The sequence below is a fragment of the Lipotes vexillifer genome, unplaced genomic scaffold (assembly GCF_000442215.2).
Source record: "Lipotes vexillifer unplaced genomic scaffold, Lipotes_vexillifer_v1.1 scaffold1889, whole genome shotgun sequence".
Taxonomy (NCBI): domain Eukaryota; kingdom Metazoa; phylum Chordata; class Mammalia; order Artiodactyla; family Lipotidae; genus Lipotes; species Lipotes vexillifer.
This window is the reverse complement of record NW_006779863.1, coordinates 395,738-402,141: the sequence shown is the minus strand read 5'-3', so window position 1 is coordinate 402,141 and position 6,404 is coordinate 395,738.

The following is a 6,404-nucleotide window of genomic DNA, read 5'->3' as shown; positions in this document are numbered from 1 at the left end:
CTCTTATTCTAATTTCCTCTGTTGGGATTATTTCCCCTTTTACCGTGTGCATGTATGTATGTATGTGTGTGTCTACATCTCCCACTTTTCCTTGCTTGTGTTTATTCAATTCTATTTTTAAAAAAGACTCATCTTTTGTATTTTAAATTAATTCTACAACATTTCTGTATTCTAATTATTTGGTTTTCATTTCTCTTTACTGTGTTCTTTTTCTTTTTTGTATTGCTTAGTTTCATTTTCCTCTTCTGTTTGAAAATTCTTGTGTAATACCTGGATAATTATTCAGTAATTTTCATTATTACATAAACATTTTAAGACTAAATTTTTCTCTTAAACCTGACTTTAGCTATTTCTTGCCGTTTTTAAGATAAATTTCATTATCTGTGTTTGATAAGTATTGTGTAATTTTTAATTTATTTCCTCTTTAACTCACATGTATCTGTACTAATTATATTTTGGGGAGATTTATTTAGGTTTTCTAAATGGCCTAATACTTGGTTAATTTTTTTGTGGCTATTCTGTTATTACTTCAAAAGAAGTTATTTTGTTTGTTTAAAGATTATAGAAATTTATATCAATTACCTTGTTAATTTTGTCCCTTAGGTATAAGAAGACCTTGTTTATATCTGTTCTACTTGCTCTTCTGTGAGTGGGGGAAAGAGGAATTCAAATTCCCTATCACTGATGTGATTCCATCTATATCTCTTTGTTTCCACTAGTCTTTGCTTTATGAATTTTAATGTTATTTGATTCATAGATATCATAGCTGTAAACCTTCAGTTGGTTGAAATCATTATCACCATCATTGAATGCTTTCTTTGTTTTTATTTAATGTTTATGGCCCTGAATTTAATCTGTTTGGGTTCATAAACCCTTAAACCTCTTTTGTTTACATTTCTTCGAATACCTTTGCTCACCCTTTCATTTTCAACCATCCCTAATCACCTTGTTTTAAGTATATCTCTTGTGTACCACATAGAGCTGTTTTGCTTTCAAGAATATCTATCTTTCAATAGACAAGGAAATTCTTTTTACAATTATATATAAGACCAATTTGTGTGGCCTAATTCTGTCACTACATTTAGTGCTGTATGTGCTCCTTCCATTTCTTTAGACAATTTATTTATTAATTTATCTTTAAATTAGTATACTTTCACTTTGTCTCACTTGCCTTCCCTCCTGTCTTTCCCTTCACAATTTTGGGTGATTACATTTTTACTAGTCCTGAAATTTAAATTATATCTTTGAATATCTTCTCTTTCTGTTATTTGATTTATCAGCTGTATATGATGCATTTTGAATCTCCAGCTCTAAAAAGAGAGAATATCAGCATACATCTACTACCGTCTCCTTCTTTCTCATTTAAGTTTTGGTAGTTATATTATTTTTACATTTCATATTTCTATTACCATAATGGCCACAGGGTTGCATTTTTTCTTTATCCTAGAATTAGATGGCTTCAGTAGCCTCTGCATTTGCTGTTCTTACTCAGTTTTCCTCTTCTTCAGCTACAGTTTAGCTTCTGACTTTCAAGAAATTTCAAACTCCTTCAAGAAAGCTTTCTTGGAACAATGATCTCTGAGTTCTTATATGTTCAGAAGTGTTTTTCTGTGCCCTTTATACTCAAATGATTGCTTAGTTCGGAGTAAAATTCTTGGTTCATGCTTTTCCTAAGATCTTCCCAGGTATCACTCTACTATGTGCTAGTTATATATTCTGCTCTGGAGAATCGTGTGAACAGTTGACAGAAGAACAAGAGAGGAGATTTTTAAAAATCATAAAAATCTAAAATAAATCCCCTCCATAGCAAAGCATTTCAAAACAACATCCAGTACACCTCAGTTGTATCTAAAAACATTATTGTAGCATGTCATGTGATAATGATATACATTACCATGTCCCAGGGTGTTAAGAAAAATGTAAATTACTTTCAATGTTATTTATAAAAATTCAGGCAAATGTAAATTTGTTTATAAATATTCCTCTACTGATTATATTAATTAGTATTAATTATATTAGTCTAATATTTTAAACATCTGGTAATTTTAGCTGATTAAAAAGTTTAGTTCTGTGAAATTACTTATATCCTAAGGACTCAAGAAAAATACGGTGCTTCTGCCTATAACAGTTTTTCTCAAATGGGAGTACAAATGTCATATTTACTTGAGAAGATTTTTAAATATTAGTTCCACCACTCCCTGTCATTTCTGTTTGAGAATTGGTAATTTAGTACCAAATGAAATATGGTAGGGAGAAGGAGAGGGAACATTGTTGGACTAAATTTTTTTTTTTTATTTTTTTTATTTTATTTTTATTATTATTATTTTTTTTACATCTTTATTGGGGTATAATTGCTTTACAATGGTGTGTTAGTTTCTGCTTTATAACAGAGTGAGTCAGTTATACATATATATATGTTCCCATATCTCTTCCCTCTTTGTCTCCCTCCCTCCCACCCTCCCTATCCCACCCCTCCAGACAGCCACAAAGAACCGAGCCGGTTTCCCTGTGCCATGCGGCTGCTTCCCACTGGCTATCTACCTTACGTTTGTTAGTATATATATGTCCATGTCTCAATGTATCAATGTGTTAGGGCGAGAGAGAGACATGGACTAAATTTTTTAAGGCAAGCTTCTTGATGAGGTGACTCTGGACCTGTATAGATTTTTGTCAAGGTAGAAGGGAAAGGGAGCATATTTGTAGATCCCTGGAAAATGAAGTGTTGGTCAGAAAGTGCCACATAATTAGTACCGCTTGTAAGGGCCCTGTTTATAGTATTGCCACTTTTTTCAGCTGGTCTAAGATATGAGTTGTGTACCTACCTTTGTCCAGAGGCAGCATTTTCTGTCTCTGAGAACTTGAATCAGCAGGATTGGCAGCAAACGAAGTTATTTTTTCAGTCAATTATGTGACTAGAGTACTTGAAACAGGCTAAATTCCAAAATGCTATCTTAACCTGATTTCCATTCAGACTGGAGGTTGGTTGAAAAGAATCACTGAGTGATTCTCAATTCAGATCTCTTGAGGGATTCTGTCAAGTATGGGCCTAGGACTTCAGAGAAGCTCTGGGAAAAAGTTCCATTATGAGGAAGAACAGTTGAATTTGCTTTCCATTAACCAACCAGCACAATTTTTATTGTTCTGGGTGTGTGGGGGGAGGTCAGGGGGAGTATTTAATGACAGGTGTGTATTTTGTTTTAAAGAAAAATAGTTATCTGAACTCCTGTTTAGTATCTGAACTACTATTTTAGTAGTTTCTGTATGGAATTTCTGTTCTAAAGGTTCCAAGGTCTATTTTTAACACATGAAGATTTTAAAGCAGGAGCAAATTAACCCATGCCTTTCAATACACTGTGAATCTTTACAGTAATTTCTAGGCTTTTCTGTTTCCTAAGGTACAGCTAAAGGTATGTTACATATTTTAATTCTTTATTTTATTCAACAAACATTTGTTGAGCATTGTGAATTGGAGAAACACAGATATATAAAATACCTCCCATATATTCCAAGAATCCATGGAAGCAGTTGTCTACAGAGACCAAATCCATGGGAACTTTGGGAAGTACATGGAACTAAGTGGGGGCTCTGTGGCGTGTTTGGCATTTCCTGGCCTTAGGGATTCTTAAGCATCCAATATCCATAACCCAAAGTCTGTGGCCTCCCTGTGACCATCATTAATAAGTCAAGCCTGTGGCATGTCCTTCTTTCTGCACCTTTACTTTCTAATCAGTTCTCAATACAAGAAAATTTTAAAATTTTCATTTATTCTAGGTGTAGTTTATGAAATGTTTATAAACTTATGATTTGTAGACAGAGGGATTAGAAACAAATTGCATCTCTGAGCCTTATTAACTGTGTGACCTTAGGCTCTTAATCTGATCTGTAAAATGGGAATGATGTGAAGGGTCCTTATGAAGATTAAATGAGGTAACATAGGTAAAGGACTTTGCAAAGTGCCTGACATATAATAATTTGTCAATAATTATGTGTATGTGATATATATTCCTCTCACAATTACTGTTTTCAATAAACTATGAACTCCTTAAAGGCATGAAATAAGTCTACTCAGTTTTTCTATCTGAGAATTAGGAACAGTGTGTTGCATGAGACAGTAATGAAACAAATGTTTGTTCATTATGAAGGAATATTAATAAATTATGCAAGGCTTCCAGTTGCTGAGATCTTCAAGAGAAAAGCATGTTCTTTCAAGGTTCCAAGGACATGGGTGATGCCTCATTTCCTATAATCAGCAGTGTCCTCTAGGATATATATATGTCAGGTGCTGAGTTTGAAAGACCTGGGGTTGGTTGTTATTGTATCATTGTGTAGATTGTAAAAGAGAAAAGAAAAAAAAATCCATAGGATTATAAAAGAAAAAAAAAATTCATCCATAGATGAATGATGATACATCCACTTCAGTGGAACTATTTAGCATTTAAAAACAGATGGATCAATATATCCTGACACTTAAAGGAGCACTACAACGTATTGATAAGCAAGTGGAACGTGATGCAAACACATACAACCATACATAAAAGGATTCAATTATTTTGAACTATATATAAACTACTTCTGTGTCTATTCATTTACCCACATGTCCACTCATCAATCTGTTATTTTTATACCTACATCTATAGAAGAGGCTATATATCTACCTATTCATTCATCCATCTATCCATTTACCCTCTCTCCATCTTCTCTTTGTAAACATGAAGGAAAAGGAGTTCTGAGGATACAAACTAAACTGATAAAAATGGATATGGTGGATGTTGGAGTGGGCAAGGGAAACTTTTGCTCTATCTGCAACATTGTAATGTCTTATAAGGAGAATCCTTTAATGAATTTCTTGTTTTTAAGCTCTATTGAGTATTAAACAAGAAATCATGGGGTTATCTCCTTGTTGAAAATATTGTATCCTATGTCAGAAGATGTTTTGCCTGTGTTCTCTTCTAGGATTTTTATGGTGTCATGTCTTATATTTAAGTCTTAAAGCCATTTTGAGTTTATTATTGTGTATGGTGTGAGTGTATGATCTAACTTAATTGATTTACATACAGCTGTCCAAATTTCCTAACGCCACTTGCTGAAGAGACTGCCTTTTCCCCATTGTATATTTTTGCCTCCTTTGTCGAAGATTAATTGACCATAGGTGTATGGGTTTATTTATGGGGTCTCTATTCTGTTCCATTGATCCATATGTCTGGTTTTGTGCCAGTATCATGCTGTTTTGATTACTGTAGCTTTGTAATATTTTCTGAAGTCTGGGAGGGTTATGCGTCTTGATTTGTTCTTTTTCCTCATGATTTCTTTGGTAATTCTGGGTCTTTTATGGTTCCATATAAATTTTAGGATTATTTGTTTTAGTTCTGTGAAAAATGTCATGGGTAATTTTTTTTTAATTAGTTAATTTATTTATTTTTGGCTGCATTGGGTCTTCATTGCTGTACGCGGGCTTTCTCCAGTTGTGGCGAGTGGGGGCCACTCTTGCGGTGCGCAGGCCTCTTATTGTGGTGGCTTTCTCTTGTTGCAGAGTACAGGCTCTAGGTGTGTGGGCTTCAGCAGTTGTGGCTTGGGGGCTCCAGAGGGCAGGCTCAGTAGTTGTGGTGCACGGGCTTAGTTGCTCTGTGACATGTGGGATCTTCCCGGACCAGGGCTCGAATCTGTGTCCCCTGTATTGGCAGGCAGATTCCCAACCACTGCACCACCAGGGAATTCCTGTCATGGGTAATTTGGTAGAGATCACATTAAATCTAGCTTGCTTTGGATAGTATGGCCATTCTAACAATATTAATTCTTCCTCTGTTAGAAAATTTTAATCTGAAATTTAAATTCCATATTTTTTTAATTAATTTAATTTTGGCTGCATTGAGTCTTTGTTGTTGTACGCAGGCTTTCTCTAGTTGTGGCAAGCGGGGGCTATACTTTGTTGTGGTGTGAGGGCTTCTCATTGCAGTGGCTTCTCTTGTTGTGGAGCACGGGCTCCAGGTGCTTAGGCTTCAGTAGTTGTGGCACATGGGCTCAGCACTTGTGGCTCCCAGGCTCTAGAGTGCAGGCTCAGTAGTTGTGGCACACGGCCTTAGTTGCTCCACGCCATGTGAGATCTTCCTGGACCAGGGCTTGAACCCGTGTCCCCTGCATTGGCAGGCGGATTCTCTACCAGTGTGCCACCAGGGAAGCCCTAAGTTCCATATTTTAAGCCATGTTTCTTTCAATGCTTCTTTTATATACTTGTGTAACCATCACATATTTCAGCCACTCTTTACTCAACCATAGTGTATGAATCAATAATGTTGCCGAAATTCATTTATATTGTTCTGTGTACTTTGTTTCTTTTCGTTGCTAAGTAGTATTGCATTATATTGATATATCGCAGTTTATGTACACATCTATTGATAGGCATTTGG